Genomic DNA, 17180 nt, shown 5'->3' with positions numbered 1-17180 from the left:
AGTGTTCACACACATTTCTCCTCTGCGTCGTACAGAGCATAATGCGCCCCATTCTACATTTGATGCCACTTCAGAGGAGTGTCCCCTAAATTTTTGGTCTTGTCTTTCTTGTAGCAAAACTGTCTCCCCACCTGGGTTCGTTTGTGCTCCACGTCATGGTTTTTTCCGGCCAATAGGAGAGTTCCTGTGATTTTGTAAAAACTCTCTCTCCCAATAGCAAGGATCTTACCATCTCTGCACTTTAGACCTTCCTAGTTCGTTTCCACCAATCGGAAATTTTTGCCCGCTCCAGACGCCTAAAAGTTACATAGGTACGTCCTGACTATACCATGCGCTGTTCACATGATAAACTACGTCACCATTTTGTGCGTATCCATTTGGAAATTCCGAAATGTAGTTTTCTAAAGGTTCTTTCTGTCCTACTTTGGTGGCCCGCTACTTGCTCTCCAGCATGAGTCACCTGCCCGTTCGTCGAGTCCCGTCGCAGGACGCCCCCTAAGAGCTTTCTGTTGTACTGCCGTGGTGCGTCCTTCACGCCTGCACGTGCCTGCTTCCAAATAAAACGTTTCTTCTCATTTCCTGTAGCTGCTGGTTTCACCTTTTGCTCATTAACATGCAGTATATGGGATCAGTGTGTTAATACCGTGAATTGAGTGTCATCTCTTTGCTTTTCATACTTATAGGAAATCTGCTCTTTTCTGCTGAATTGAGTTAGGTGTACCGGCAGGTGTGGCCGTGCGGTTCTAAACCGCGAGATCTCTACGGTCGCAGGTTCGAATCTTGCCTCGGGCATGGATGTGTGTGATGTCCTTAGGTTAGTTAGGTTTAAGTAGTTCTAAGTTCTAGGGGACTGACGACCTCAGCTGTTAAGTACCATAGTGCTCAGAGTCATTTGAACCATTTTTAAGTTAGGTGTCATATTCACCTTCCCAATACAAAGCATAAAACTCTCATGTAAGACGTGATTGTTGACCTTCATTTAATTTGCCACCTTACACATGCTTACAAGGGAAGTGAATATTTACATTTTTAATTCTATAGCTTCTGTAAGATTCTTATAGAGTAATTTGGCTGATGAAATGTGTCAATTCTACTGATTTTGTACTGTGAAATGTGTCTGAACATACATTTTGTCATTGACCTTATTAACTCTCCTAAGACCTATGATTGCAGTAGGGTATAAGAGAGGAATTTTGTACTTAATTTGGTATGTAAATGTAATTATGACCTCCTTTGATTAAAATGTGAGTAGAAAAATTTTGCGACGGGTTAGTAGCAATGTGACATTATCAAAACTTTAGGCATCCGTTGACGACGACAATGAATTATATGTCACGGAGGATAATTTCACTGACGGCTACAAATAATTTGTATGGAGACAAACTTATGTTACATTGGAACTAGAACTCTTGCTAGTTTAGACAACACAGATGTTTACGGATACAAGTTTCTTCTGCTACTTACGGAAAATCTAAATCGCTGTCATTTTATGTTGACAGGAGGTCACGTCAAACGACGCACGAAAAGTGTACAGCTATGACGTTACAGGTGAAATTAAGGGAAATTTTTCATCTGACTGGGTGCTGCGCAACCGCCGCGCTCCTGGGTCAACTTTCTGGCGGTGGCTCATGCGCGCAAGGATAATGATTAAATGAGGAGCGGCCGCGGACCGATGGCCAAATCAGGCGCTCCAATTTTTCGCCAGCCCTGCCGTGTTTTATGCATCGGTCTGCGGCCGGCGCCGCCGCTGGGCCCGTAATTAAAATGGGCCAGCGTCACCGGGCCGCGATTCCACCCAGAGGCCGCGTCAGCAGCTGCCTCGCGCTAACCGTCCGTAGCCTACTGTGCACTGTGCAGCCGACGGCGGACACGACAGAGGGGCCAACTTTCTGTCACCAATTCTTCAGTCTGCCGCAACCTTCCTAATTGTGAAGGAAAATGACGGTTGTATTTAATTAATAAGCGCACAACGAACTACAGTTTGGGGCAAATAAAAGTGTCCCGGAGAACAGAGTTTCAGAGTACAAAGAAACACGGTAGTTTTAACCTGTCCGTAGCAGATGCTAAAAGTGGCCACCATTTGGCATTTCTGGGCTCTGGTCAGCAAGTAGCTGACGGCGGATAGAAGTTGCACTGTTGGAATTGCTGGAGTCTCATCCGAAATGATCTGCTGCAGTTCTTGAAGACTATGAGGCTCGTTGCGATACAGCTATACTTGAGGGCTTCTCACACAAAGTAACCGCACAATTAGAGATCAGACGACCGGGGTGGAGAGCCAGGGCTGTCACTATACTGACCTCTGGTAACAATTGTGTCAGGCGTGTTGTATAAATCTGCTCCAAGGTTTCTCTAGCTGTACGGGCAGTAGCTCCATTCTGTTGGCAGTAGCTGTAGGTCTTTTCCTCCTCCGCTAATGCTTCCTTAAATAATTTCAAAATGTTGGCAGTGTAACACTGCGAACTCAGCGTCTGATGGGACCAAAATTCAGCGTGCAGACATTGCACACCAAACTCCGACCTTCTGATTATGCAATGGATTCTCCGCTGCCCAGAACCTGTGATACTGGGAGTTGAAAATGGCTCTGAGCACTATGGGACTTTACATCTCAGGTCATCAGTCTCCTAGAACTTAGAACTATTTAAACCCAACTAACCTAAGGACATCACACACATCCATGTCCGAGGTAGGAATCGAACCTGCGACCGTACCAGTCGCGCGGTTCCGGACTGAAGCGCCTAGAACCGCTCGGCCACCACGGGCGACTCTGTGAGTTGACATAAGCAGTCAGGTGAAACCAAGCTTCATCAGACGTAAAGATCAAAGTTATGTCCAAGTCATTCATTGTTGTCTCAGTGAACATCCACTCACAAAACAGTAGGCGCTGAGGAGCATCTACTGGTTTCAATGCATGAACAACAGAACTCGGTATGGATGCACGTCCAAATTCAGGTAGAGTATTCGTCCGAATAATAGACGTGATATGCTGGTCGCTTGCGACAGGCGTCAGGTTGATATGGTAAAGCTCTGAAGCATTTTCTGGTGAAATGCAGACACCTTTTCTGGAGTGCGGCCACGTTTCAGAAAGTTTTTGACTTGTTCAAAACAGATCCTGTCTGACATCATTTTCGGACTAAGCGTTATAAGGCACTTTGATGCCATTTAACTTCTCAGCAAGCAGCTGACCGCACCGTTTCCATGATTTTGTTATCACGTAACTTTCCGTAACGAACACCCACACTGAAACAGGCCTTAGTACGCTGTGAACCGGCGTTGATACCGTGGCGAGCTTACACGTGGTGTGCGCGTTACGGGGTGTGGTTACATGCATACATTCACATACAGTCGTATCCACTCGTGCGGGCCACTTTTATTTGCCCACCTGTATAATCGTCTTAACAGAGGAAATAGGGCAAACAAAGAACTTGACATACCTGTGATAATAATTTAACCTACTCATTCAGCATTTGTTGCAGTAAGGAACACTAAACTCGGTTTGTTTCCTATGGAAGCGTTTCTTGGTGTGTGAAATGTACGAGAGGCGACTGAAAAAATTGTTTTCGGAAACAGTTTCTACAGCTTAGGAAGCAGATAGCAGTCCGAGGGGGCCACATAAGGTGAACAGGGGAGATAATCCAACAACTGGAAACACAGTCTTCAGTCTGGCAGTCACTTCTTGGACGTTACGCAAATACATTCTCCTGTAGCAAAAGGTTCCCTCTGGCAGGGGCGCAACTAGTGTCCGCTTCTGGGGGTGGGGGATGGGGGGGGTGGGGGCGGGGGATCACAGCTTGTCACTACCCTCATTACCCCAGTACAATATTTGCCACTATCACTTTTAAGGAACCACAGATACCTAAGATTTTAAAAATACTAACAACATCTGATAATAATAATAATATTAATAATTATTAAACTTCCTGGTAGGTTAAAACTGTGTGCCGGACCTTTGAAAAGGTCCCGAGTTCGAGCTCGGTCCGGCACACAGTTTTAATCTGCCAGGAAGTTTCGTATCAGCGCACACTCCGCTGAAGAGTGAAAATCTCATTCATTAACAATTATTATTAATACTATTGCTAATAAGTATCTAATAGATATTGTGTTGCAGTCAATTACACATGTGGTACTTGTATCGCAAGGTCATTTCCTATTCGTCGCGTCGCTGACATGTGGAAATATACGAAAGTGAACTATTTGTTGGGGGCAAGATGCTACAAAAATTTGTTGTCAATGTATTTTTCGTGAAACCGTATCTGACAACGGGATTGTATCTTGCTCAATTAGTCCGAAGCATTGTCACGTAAAACGTAAGTCATTATACACTGAAGAGGCAAAGACCCTGGTACACCTGCCTAATATCGTGCAGAGCCCCCGCAAGCACACAAATGCTGCAACACGACGTGGCATGGACTAAACTATTGTCTGAAGTTGCGCTGGAGGGAACTGACACCATGAATCCTGCAGGGCTGTCTAAACAGCACGTTGCAGGGTATTCCAGATATGCTCAATAATTTTCATGTGTGTGGAGTTTGGTGGCCAGCGGAAGTATGGAAGAGGGTTCCTGGAGCCACTCTGTAGCAGTTCTTTACGTGTGGGGTGTCACATTGTCCGCTGGAATTGCCCAAATCCGTTGGAATGAAAAATGGATACGAATGAATACAGGAGATCAGACATGATGCTTACCTACGTGGCACCTGTCAGAGTCGTATCTAGACGTATTACGGGTCCCATGTCACTCCAACTGCACACGCTCCATACCATTACAGAGCCTCCACCAGCTTGAACAGTTCCCTGCTGACATGCAAGATCCATGGATTCATGAGGTTGTCTCCACACCTGTACACGTCCATCCGCTCAATACAATTTGAAACGAGACTCGTCCGACCAGGCAACATGTTTCCAGTCATCAACAGTCCAATGTTAGTGTTGACGGGCCCAGACGAGGCGTATAGCTTCTTCTCGTGGATTTATCAAGGGTACACGACTGGGCCTTCGACTCCGAAAGCCCATATCGATTGTGTTTCGTTGAATGATTCGCATGCTGACTCTTGTTGATGGTCCAGAACTAAAATCTGCAGAAATTTGCTGAAGGGTTTCACTCCCGTCACGTTGAACGATTCTCTTTAGTCGTCGTTGGTCCCGATCTTGCAGGATCGTTTTCCGGTCGCAGCAATGTCGGACATTTAATGTTTTACCAGATATTCAAGGTACACTCGCGAAATCTACGTACGAGAAAATCCCCACTTCATCGCTACCTCAGAGATGCGATGCCCATCGCTCGTGCGCTGACTATAATACCACATTAAAACTCACTTAGATCGTGATAACCTGCCATTGTAGCAGCAGTAACTGATCTAAAAACTGCAGTCTCGTCTTCTGCCTGTTTACATATCTCTCTATTTGAATACGCATGCCCATACCAGTTTCTTTGGCACTTCAGTGTATATTTTGATGACTGACATGCACTTAGATTTGAATCTGTATATTACCGAAATTCTCTACTTATATCTACGCCTGTGTTGGAGGCCAAGTAGCTCGGTTCTTCGTTTACTGAATTTGAAGACAATATAGATCATTTAATTTGCATTTACTATTACTGATTTCTGCTCTCCGGAGTCACTGATTGAATATACATATACATTTCTGGGACGTTTCGTCTGAGGTCTATTTTCTTTATTGAAGACTGTAAATAGTCAGATAATGAAATAATTCGGAGATCACATAGTTTTTCCCCTTGATAATGATGAACATCACGTTCTTTCCACACAAGATTTCCAGATGTAAAGGTAAGATATTCTCGCCGACAGCTGACTGTAGTATCGCTGTAGCCAATTTTCTACTGTGTGTATGTTCATGTTTTCTCGAAATCACTTCCACAGGTAAAGAGACGTAGATACGGGGCTGTGAGGGGTGCGATTCGCCTCGGAAACGCGCTCCATCGGGATGAAGGAACTTGCTAGGTTCTACGGTGAGACTTGTAAAAAAAATATTTTGTCGTTTCATTCCTGAAACATACGGGAGTAGGCAAGTAAGTACATTGCTCATGGACTGGGCCTGACCATTCAGCATGTATACCAGCATTCTACCGCTAAAATAACGTGCAAACAAAAATTATTCTCACACAGTAGTTGAGACAGCGATGTCAATGATCTTAGTTTTCAGACACACGGTGGTGGCTCATTACGAAACTGTGAGCCTCGTATTTCTGTGATTTGAAAAGATTATACAGTGCCACTGAGGAACTGCTGTAGACCGCTATAGATACTACTGCTATGAATGCTACAGGAGCTACTCAAACTCTGTTGTCTGTATTTTATGGTTTCTGATTTTTGTGTCTATGGAGTACTGTTTTAGAAGAATCTTAGGAGAATTCAACCGTGCTCAGAAGTATTTACAGATTCTTGGAGTCAGTTCGGCAGTGTATGTTACTAAGGTGATAAAGCTAAAGCTCTTTTAGAGAGACAACAGGAATTAACTTGTTTACGAAGCTCTTCGTTTTGCGAAGGCCGCATGTTAGGAGATGGGTATTCCTATGGAAAAAGTAGAATTCTCAGGAAGAAGAAAATGATAGCTTGAGTGAAGGCTGCAGACTAGTCTCTGACCAGAAACTGAGAAGCTGTATGTCAGTGTGTAGACAAATCCCTATAAGAAATCGATATACGTTGCAAAAACATGGAACGTATTTCAGATCGTTTTCCTGGTTTAGAGCCCAGTAGTCTGCTTAAAACGTCAGAAACGAAACTTTCCACGATTGTCAAAAGTTTAGTTGACAGCTATGATGAGATTTATGGAGATATTATCCTTTCAGAAATTCCGCGTCTTCGAAGATTTGTGCAAGTTGCCAAAGTTCCAAAAGAAGAGTTTCTTGGTAGTAAATCTTTAAGATTCTTGCAGTTCGTGGTTGAATATGAATTTTCCGATTCGTTAACAACCTTATTCTGATGCTGAGTCTTTTATAATGTTCGTATGTTTCGGTAGTGCCATGTGAGTAGATTGTTTCAAAACTGAAACCAATTAAGAGTTGTATTAAGTCCACAGTGAGTCAAGCACGACTTCCTAGTTTAGCAGTTTTATCAGTCGAAATTTCATCAGGAAAAGAGATCTATGGTTATTTGTACCGTTTCATTACTAATTAATTATACTGCGTTATTTATAAAAATGCGCTTTACTTGTTTCCATTCATAAAAAGGGTTTACAAGATAGTTAACATTATACTTAGCTTGCTTAACCACTAATATCAACAAATTGCTTCCTGAAACAAGAGAATTGGTGTTTTTACGGAAGTGACACAGGTGGTAGGTGTAACAAGTAAAAATTCCACAAGGGTGTTAAACTGCCTACCTACACCATTGCAGAGAGCACTGAATTCGTTTCTGTAGTATTCTGTAAAAGGTCATATAAATTCAGTCTTTCAAAATGCATCCTTATTGAAATGATTTGGAGAAGTATTATCAGTAATTAGCCATTTCAATATTGAAGTATCGTCATTACAAATAGGATCCATGGTCCCACTGGATTGTGTTCAATTACAAGTTGACTTTCTTAACACTCTGTAATTTTGATATTATCTTACAAGTGATATTCACAGTGTTTAATATTCAATTATACAAGCTATGCATAACATTTAAGAGATGAGTGATTTTTTGTAAATGTAGCTTCTGTGTTTATTCTTTTTTCAGTCTCAAAGTCAGGCAGCACTGCAGAAGTGATTATTGAGTCATGAGTTCATTGATTATAAGGCATAGTGTCAGTAAATCAGGGCCTAATTTTACTACTTAATTAGCAGTCGAGTTTCTAAAACAGAACTGAGCGAGGTGGCGCAGTGTTTAGCACACTGGACTCGCATTCGGGACGACGACGTTTCAATCCTGTCTCCGGCCATCCTGATTTAGGTTTTCCGTTATTTCCCTAAATCGTTTCAGGCATATGCCACGATGGTTCCTTTGAAAGGGCACGGTCGATTTCCTTCCCAATCCTTCCCTAATCTTAGGTTGTGCTCCGTCTCTAATGACTTCGTTGTCGACGGGACGTTAAACACTAATCTCCTCCTCCTCCTCTGAAACAGTAGCTATCTTTCATTTTGTCGACCTATCTCTAAGGATATTTTCCTGTGAAACTTCGAATTAACTGGTACTCCAGGTAGTTTTGATTAATAGCTACTGCAAATCAGCTTATTTAATAATTTATCCTGTTAATGTAAGCCCACCTTAAAATTTGCTTACCCTCCTAGGATTAGTGCTCTACTAAACTTTGTGACCAGTAAGTACAGCACCAATTTCCTTCAGTTAGTGTTATATAAAGGGTGTTCAATAAGTTTTGCACAGTCGTCTCTAGTTTTTTTTTATTTTTTGCAGGAGGAGAATGAAATTTTTTGTGAACATACTTGGAACATATAGCTATAAGTTGGTATAGAAAAGTATTTTCTTTTATTTACAGGTGATCCAAAATGGACCGTGAAGTAGATGTCAGATTGCGACAACGGTCGTTGATGGAGTTCCTCTTCAAGGTCGGCGGTGACTCTGCCACATCGATTCACAGAAAGTTGCTCCCTGTTTATGGGGAGGTCACAGTGGATCGCAACAGTATCCAGGGGTGGTTTGAAAGAAGGTGATTTATCTCTACTGGACAACCCACAACCATCGATGTCAGTGTGATGTGAATAAGGAGACCATTGATCAAATTATCCAAAATGACAGGTGTGTGACGACACGACAGCTTGCTGAAATGACTCGTCATTGGGTAGTGTGGTATCACTGGAAACGTCACTAGGGTACATAAAAATCTGTGCACAATGGGTGCCTAGATTACTGACAAGAGAAATTAAAACGATGAGGAAGAATGTGTGCAAGGGTCTCATGAAGAGCTTTACTGAAGAGTGGAAACAGTGTTTTGACGGCGCCATTACCGAGGATGAAACATGGTTGTTTTTTTCCGAACCTGAGAGCAAAACTTAATCCATGGAGTGGCATCACTTGGAAGAAGAAACCAAGACTTTCACGAACAGCAGGCTGAAGGTGATGGCCTCCTTCGTCTGAGATCAGTGTGGTGTCATTTTCATTGACTTTTTGGAACCTAGCTCCACTATTAACTGGGACCGTTACTGTTTGTCATTGGACAAGCTGCGGCCTGCTATCAAGACCCACGGACCACAGCTTCAGGATCAGCTCATCAGACTACACCATGGAAATGCCAAACTCCATACAGCGCTTATGACGCAGGAGGAAATAAGGAAAATGGGTTGGAAAATTGTTCCTCGTGCTCCCTACAGTCCTGACTTGGCTCCGCCTGATTTTTACCTCTTTGGTCGTTTGAAGGCCCACCTGCGCGGTAAAACATTTCATAGTGATAAATATCTTATTTCCTGTATCAAGCGATGGTGTAAATGTCAATTCCCAGAATTTTACCAAAGTGAGTTTACATTATGTAACGAACGTTAGGCCAGATGCTTCAGAGTTGATGGAGGCTACATTGATTAGGCTCAATGTATAGCTAAATGTTCCAAGTATGTTCACAAAAATTTCATTCTCCTCCTGAAAAAAAATCAAAAAATTAGAGACGACTGTGCAAAACTTTTTGAACGCTCTCTGTATATTGTCAGTGTTCAGCTGATTTACACAGTACGTTTATGGATTTCGAGTCGCAAGCTGTGCTATTATCAGTGATGGTGTAGATCTGACTGCCTTCTTCTGTGAATAACTGGGAGTTATTTAATGTGAAGGAAGGTCTAATACTGTTTTACAATTCTTACATTTTGGAGTCAGTAAAGGTTTTCTTTTCGGTGGACCAATGTAGTGAATGGAGGAAATTGTAGTACATGAATAGACAGTTAATCTTGCCTGCTACAGTGCAATAATATTACCTGTCATTATTCTGTTTTTGAAATTAAATTCTTTAGTGGAAGTTTCGAACTACTTTAGAATTAGCTGACACTGAGAATTACACTTGTATGCATTTTTCTGTTTCAATTGTATAAAACATTTACAGTCATATCTTTTACTAGATGCTATTTATATCTATTAAGCAATACACACATTTCTTACAATATGTCAATACTTTGTGAATCAATAAAAAACGGGGGAATTGCTAACATATTGTAAGATTTTATGAGGTTAAACTAGTTAATGAGTACTGCAGTGATTATACTGAAACTATTTCTTATTTTCTAGAGCTTATCTCGAATTTTTTTTTTTATTTGGTCTCTGTGTCTTGTTGATGTGCGCATTACTTAAGAACTTTTTTTTCGTACTCTACTGCACTGGGCGTGTCACTGAGGGAAGTTTCTCTTTGTGCTGTGCTATGGGAAGAGTTTACGTTTGCTACGTTATCTGGAAGAGTAATCGAACATTTTAGATTACATTGTGATGGGTTATTGTTGGCAGAAACTTAACAGTGCTTGCGGGATAGTTAATTGTTGGAGAACTGGTAGAGATTGAGATTCTGGTGAAATGTTCTGGGACAGTGAAAAGTTTTTCTTTTGTGAAGTCACATGCTTGTGGGTTGTTTCTGATAGAAGTAAATTAGTGTCAGGCTATAACACAAGGGACAAAATATATATATATTTTAATTCCATTTACTATTAATGCTGATAAAACTTTTCACCTGAATTGCACACTGATGTTCATGGCAATGTTTTGGGACAAATATCTTTATTGTTTTGGAATGTATTATTCTTGCCTTAAGCACCTGTACTGAAGTGTTTGGAATAGTGTTTTCAAAGTCTTATTACTTATTTATTGGAGTTGAGTTTGGTGTGAGGTTTTGCAATTTACATATTACAAGTGACTTCACATTAACTTAATGGGAGCAATTTGTGGAGTACATACGGGATATTGCAACAAATGATTTCATTATAGGATGACGGGTAGTGTGATTTTTGTTAACAATTCAGGGTTTGCAATCTAGAGAGGGAGTGCAGACTGGAGAATTCTGCCAATTCCCCACCCCTCCCCCGCTCCCTCCCCAATCACAACTCTGAACAAATTGAGATGTGAAGGAAGAGTGAGTGTAGAATCGTTTTCAGATGTTTGGAAGGTGTTTAGTAGATAGGAATACGCCACTTATTTTATGTTGTCACCATTTAATTACTTTTCACTACTGGTTACTTTAGACATTGAAAAAATTCTGCCTGGAACTACCTTGAGGTATTACTGAACTCTGCAGGGTTGAGACAGTTTGTGTTTCTGAGATCATTAATTACATTTCCTGATGAATATTCATTGATAGAGAATTTCTTGATAGGGAATTTCTGGAGATTTATAGGAAGAATATTTTGGTTTAAAGTCATTTGTAGGACTTGAGACTTTTTTTGCAAACTAGTGTGTTATTCTAAAAGAGTTTGTTCAATCACCTGCGTTTTTATCATTCATTGCGTAGTGAAGATAGCTGCTATAAAGCAAAGAGGGACTAGGAGCAACAGATTTTAGAGAAGTTTAGAGAGGCGAGAGAAAGTGTCAGGGATGCAGTCTGCTTCTAGAGACGTTCTGTTTACTTTTTTATTCAAGGTGATGAATGTGTGGCTTATAGTAATTCACATAACATGTTAGTTACTCAAGGAGAGAGCACTGAGGCTAGTGGAATTGAGGTTGCAACTCAAGAAGTTAGTGGTGTTGCTATGAATGGAGGAGGCACAGCCGATTCTGGGACAAGGTTACCTTTTGCATCTGTTAGTAACTGTGATGTCTTGGTAGATGATTCTGTATTTTTTCCCTGCATGCAATGTTCCAATTCATGAACAGTATGGCCCATCAGATTTCAAAATGTTCAAATGTGTATGAATTTCTAAGGGACAAAAAGCTGAGGTCATCGGTCCCTAGACTTACATACTACGTAAACTAACTTATGCTAAGAACAACACACACACCCATGCCCGTGGGAGGACTCGAACCTGCGGCGGGAGGGGCCGCGCAACAGGTTACCTTTCTATGGCTCATTAATAAGGTGTACAGCACAGGAGACTGATTTAATTTCATTATTTCCGTCATTCATGGCAGTTCAAGAAGTATTAAAGAAACATATAAAGGATGATAACAGAATTAACGCGAGAGAAATGGCTGACGGATTATAAAAGATAATGGAGGCTAATGCAAAGGAATATAATGAAAGTTAGAAGGGTATTACAGATAGGTTGAATAAAAAGGCGGAGGCTATTTCCAGGGAACAGCAGGCTTGTGTAGGCGCACGGAAGATAGAAATCCAAAGTTCGAAGAAGAAATTTGAAACCAGTAATGTAGATGTTTCAGGGAAGTTAAGGAAAGATTTGAATTCAGTTTTTGCTGAGAAGATTTCTGTTGTTGGATATATACACTCCTGGAAATTGAAATAAGAACACCGTGAATTCATTGTCCCAGGAAGGGGAAACTTTATTGACACATTCCTGGGGTCAGATACATCACATGATCACACTGACAGAACCACAGGCACATAGACACAGGCAACAGAGCATGCACAATGTCGGCACTAGTACAGTGTATATCCACCTTTCGCAGCAATGCAGGCTGCTATTCTCCCATGGAGACTATCGTAGAGATGCTGGATGTAGTCCTGTGGAACGGCTTGCCATGCCATTTCCACCTGGCGCCTCAGTTGGACCAGCGTTCGTGCTGGACGTGCAGACCGCGTGAGACGACGCTTCATCCAGTCCCAAACATGCTCAATGGGGGACAGATCCGGAGATCTTGCTGGCCAGGGTAGTTGACTTACGCCTTCTAGAGCACGTTGGGGGGCACGGGATACATGCGGACGTGCATTGTCCTGTTGGAACAGCAAGTTCCCTTGCCGGTCTAGGAATGGTAGAACGATGGGTTCGATGACGGTTTGGATGTACCGTGCACTATTCAGTGTCCCCTCGACGATCACCAGTGGTGTACGGCCAGTGTAGGAGATCGCTCCCCACACCATGATGCCGGGTGTTGGCCCTGTGTGTCTCGGTCGTATGCAGTCCTGATTGTGGCGCTCACCTGCACGGCGCCAAACACGCATACGACCATCATTGGCACCAAGGCAGAAGCGACTCTCATCGCTGAAGACGACACGTCTCCATTCGTCCCTCCATTCACGCCTGTCGCGACACCACTGGAGGCGAGCTGCACGATGTTGGGGCGTGAGCGGAAGACGGCCTAACGGTGTGCGGGACCGTACCCCAGCTTCATGGAGACGGTTGCGAATGGTCCTCGCCGATACCCCAGGAGCAACAGTGTCCCTAATTTGCTGGGAAGTGGCGGTGCGGTCCCCTACGGCACTGCGTAGGATCCTACGGTCTTGGCGTGCATCCGTGCGTCGCTGCGGTCCGGTCCCAGGTCGACGGGCACGTGCACCTTCCGCCGACCACTGGCGACAACATCGATGTACTGTGGAGACCTCACGCCCCACGTGTTGAGCAATTCGGCGGTACGTCCACCCGGCCTCCCGCATGCCCACTATACGCCCTCGCTCAAAGTCCGTCAACTGCACATACGGTTCACGTCCACGCTGTCGCGGCATGCTACCAGTGTTAAAGACTGCGATGGAGCTCCGTGTGCCACGGCAAACTGGCTGACACTGACGGCGGCGGTGCACAACTGCTGCGCAGCTAGCGCCATTCGACGGCCAACACCGCGATTCCTGGTGTGTCCGCTGTGCCGTGCGTGTGATCATTGCTTGTACAGCCCTCTCGCAGTGTCCGGAGCAAGTATGGTGGGTCTGACACACCGGTGTCAATGTGTTCTTTTTTCCATTTCCAGGAGTGTAGTTTTTACTGTAGAGGGAAGGCAGGTTAGGTTACACAAGGCTGCGGGTGAGCACTGTAAGCAGTTACAGGAAAATTAACGGATTTTAGAGGAAGAGTATAAGTGAAATAAATCAGATTTAAGACATAAAGGAAATACAGTCACAGGCTGCGAGTGGGCATTGATTTAAATCAGCGTGAAGGTTGAAAACTTGTGCTGGACTGGGATTAAAACCAGGGTCTCCTGTTGACTAGGCAGTTGTGTTGATCACTGTACCATCCAGACACAGTGGTCATCAAACCCCACGAACTACCCTACCACGCCTCCCATTAGAACCAAATTCTCAACTTATCCGCACACTACGAATGTAGTACCCCCTTACCGCTCATCCTCATTATTCGCGGCATTTCTCCAATTTCATTGAGAGATCGAGCTTGGTGTGCATCTGCATTCAAGAAATCAGTGATCGTCCTTGCGTTAATTATGTACATCTGGTGTCCGTTCTTCCACACATTTCAGAAAGAACAGACACCACATGCATATGAATCAGATTTTCCAGAGAGGCTGGAGGCTGTCCCAAGTCAGGAAATTGTTGCTGCTAATCAGGATGAGATTTAGAATAATTCTACATTGTTACAGGCTTTTTGAAAGCTTTTGAGGAGTTATAGATTAGTTTAGAGAATGAGCATTTAGAGAATGAAAAGGAAGTACAGATTCCAGTTGGAAACGTGGATGAATCAGATACTGCCGTGGCACAATTAGCCGGCCGGGGTGACCGAGCGGTTCTAGGTGCTTCAGTTTAGAACCGCGAGACCGCTACGGTCGCAGGTTCGAATCCTGCCTCGGGCATGGATGTGTGTGTTGTCCTTAGGTTAGTTACGTTTAAGTAGTTCTAAGTTCTAGGGGACTGATGACCACAGCTGTTAAGTCCCATAGTGCTCAGAGCCATTTGAACTCGGCACAATTAGCTGTCAGTGCAGAACACAGTTCAGATTGTGTTCTACTTCTTCCTATTGATGTTGGGGATTCAGAAGAGGTAAGATGTTTATTCAGAATCAAGACAAGTCAGACTGAAAAGGAATTAGATCATGAGGTGAAACAAAAAGGCTTCTAACGTTGAATAAATGTTCGGTGAAGATGCTCCTGAAAATCGTTGCTATGGTAGTAGTTAAGTGTCTGATGAAGATCTGGATTCCGGTCATGAATATGAGCGTGATACTATACCTCATTATGAAAGTAGTCATGATCATTTAAACCCTCGAGCAGGCGCGCTTATGTATAATGTGCGCCAACTACAAAAAACGTTGTCTTGTAGGACTCCATTGTTATTTTACAATTGTGAGCCCATACCTGTTCCTTCATTACCGCTTCAAATAACAAGGTGGTAAGTTGTGTTGTCACATGTCCAAGTTAGAAGCAGTAATACATAATAAACAACGAGCTGGGTGAGAAAAAAATTACGATTCATGCAAGAAAATGACCCAGATTCCGAGCTATCAGTGCAATCCCACAATGAGGACCGTAAGCGTATTGGACTACACAACGCCGCGTTCCAACGAAAATTCTTTAAGCACACACAATTATGGAATCTTACTTTTGCTTCTTTGAAGAATTTTACTGACATTTCTGTGGTATTTTTTCGTCTCATCGTAGAGGTCAATAAATTTCTTCAGCTTTCCTTAAGGTATCGCCACCGAAATTAGATAAGCCATGTCACTGTTCCAGATACCTCGGTACTGCATTCCAAGCATACGCCACATTACCAAGCAGCCACAGACAATTACTCTACGGTCTTACAACAAATAAAGTCTTTGCCTAGCTAGTGGAGTTGTCTTACAGATGTAATAAAAATGTTTATCTATTTTTATTTTTCTCACTGTAGATTCTACTGTGTCTGTAATGTTTTACTGCATATAAAATGCCCCAAAAATACAATGAAAGTTCTTATTACCACTTTGCTGAGAAAGAAAATGAAAACATTTACACAAAGAGTTCCTTACACCACTACAAGGTGACACTCTGTTAGCTTTACAAGTAGAAATATATACTGAAATACTTCAGACAGATTATGTGAAATTTCGTAAACGAACGGAGGAAATATATTTTATGTATTGCTGGATAGAATGTGTCTGTATTTTAAACGTGTATTGTCGCCTAGGGTTTACTGTGTCATTGCAATACATGGATATCATCCACCACTACTGCTGGGGGCAATTACCGGTCCAGGTAAGGTGCTAATTACATCATGGAATAAAGACGATATCCTTGGGCCCATCCACAATATCACATTGCTTGGGGCACGCCACAGAGACTGCCAACGTATTCGTGGCACGGACAAATGTCATCAAAACTTCAAGACGTCTGGATAATACAGTGTGTCCTCTCTAGAATCATTGTCACAGTAAAGAGAAAGAAGTTAGTTTGGGCCCCTGTGATACTGTGGCTGTGTAAAGATACAAATCAGTGTCACCTCTGTTCCTTGTAATACTGCTCCTCCGTTCCCCAAAGAATACTTTTTTAATCGTGTCAGTGGTGTAGGAAAGTTCCTAGGCATAAAACACATAGAACACCATGCAAAATGCGATAGGTGAAAACTGTCCTCAAGAATTAACCTACAAAATTTGTATTAGTTTGCTATCTCATCGTTTGAACTGTGTTAACAGCTTATGAACAACAATGAGACATGTTCTTCACATAATTGTTTATTTCATGAATATTACAGATGGTTTTCATGTATTATGACATGAGAGGATGGATTAGTTCAACATTGATACCAGTTTTAATCTGTTGTTATTTTAGATGTATTTTACTTCATACTGTTATTTGTTTGATGTATTGTGCGACTGTTTTTCCTCCTATATTCTTATTGCTGGGTAACTTGTCCCGTGAAAACGTTTTGGAAGATTTTCATTACGTACTATAGGCGAGCGATTGTCCTCCCTTGCAAATTTTGATAATTTTTAGTTAGGAAACAAAATGAAGATAGACATTATATTATCATATTTTCTTGTTTTATTTGAATTATAATTATTTTGGTTTACTAGTACTTATCAGGTGCTTGTAGAGATATGTGGAATTTTATTGCTGTTTTTATTTTGCTTCATAATGATCGTCACCTATAGATTTTCTATTGATTGACTCATTGTCTTACATTATGTCCATTCGGGCTTTCAGCATCAGCTATGGGGAGGATCATTCATTTAATTATTATTCGTAGTATGTACTAGGGTTGCGTAACTATGAATCTTTAATTGATCGTTGTGAAGCTATAGTTTACTTTTATTTCCTTAACTGAAATATATACATAACTGTTTAGTCAGATTCAGTATTGTCTAAATCAATACATATGGTTTAGCTTCGTATAATATTAAGCCCTGATACTACCGGTCTCTCCCTTCAATGTATCCCATTTTGTCTTTATTTTGTTACCTAATTTGACTACCGTTTTCTCCTAGTGGGTCCACTTTGATGTCTGTGTTA

Source organism: Schistocerca cancellata, chromosome 5 (assembly GCF_023864275.1).
Source record: "Schistocerca cancellata isolate TAMUIC-IGC-003103 chromosome 5, iqSchCanc2.1, whole genome shotgun sequence".
NCBI classification, from domain to species: Eukaryota; Metazoa; Arthropoda; class Insecta; order Orthoptera; family Acrididae; genus Schistocerca; species Schistocerca cancellata.
This window is presented reverse-complemented; position numbering follows the sequence as displayed.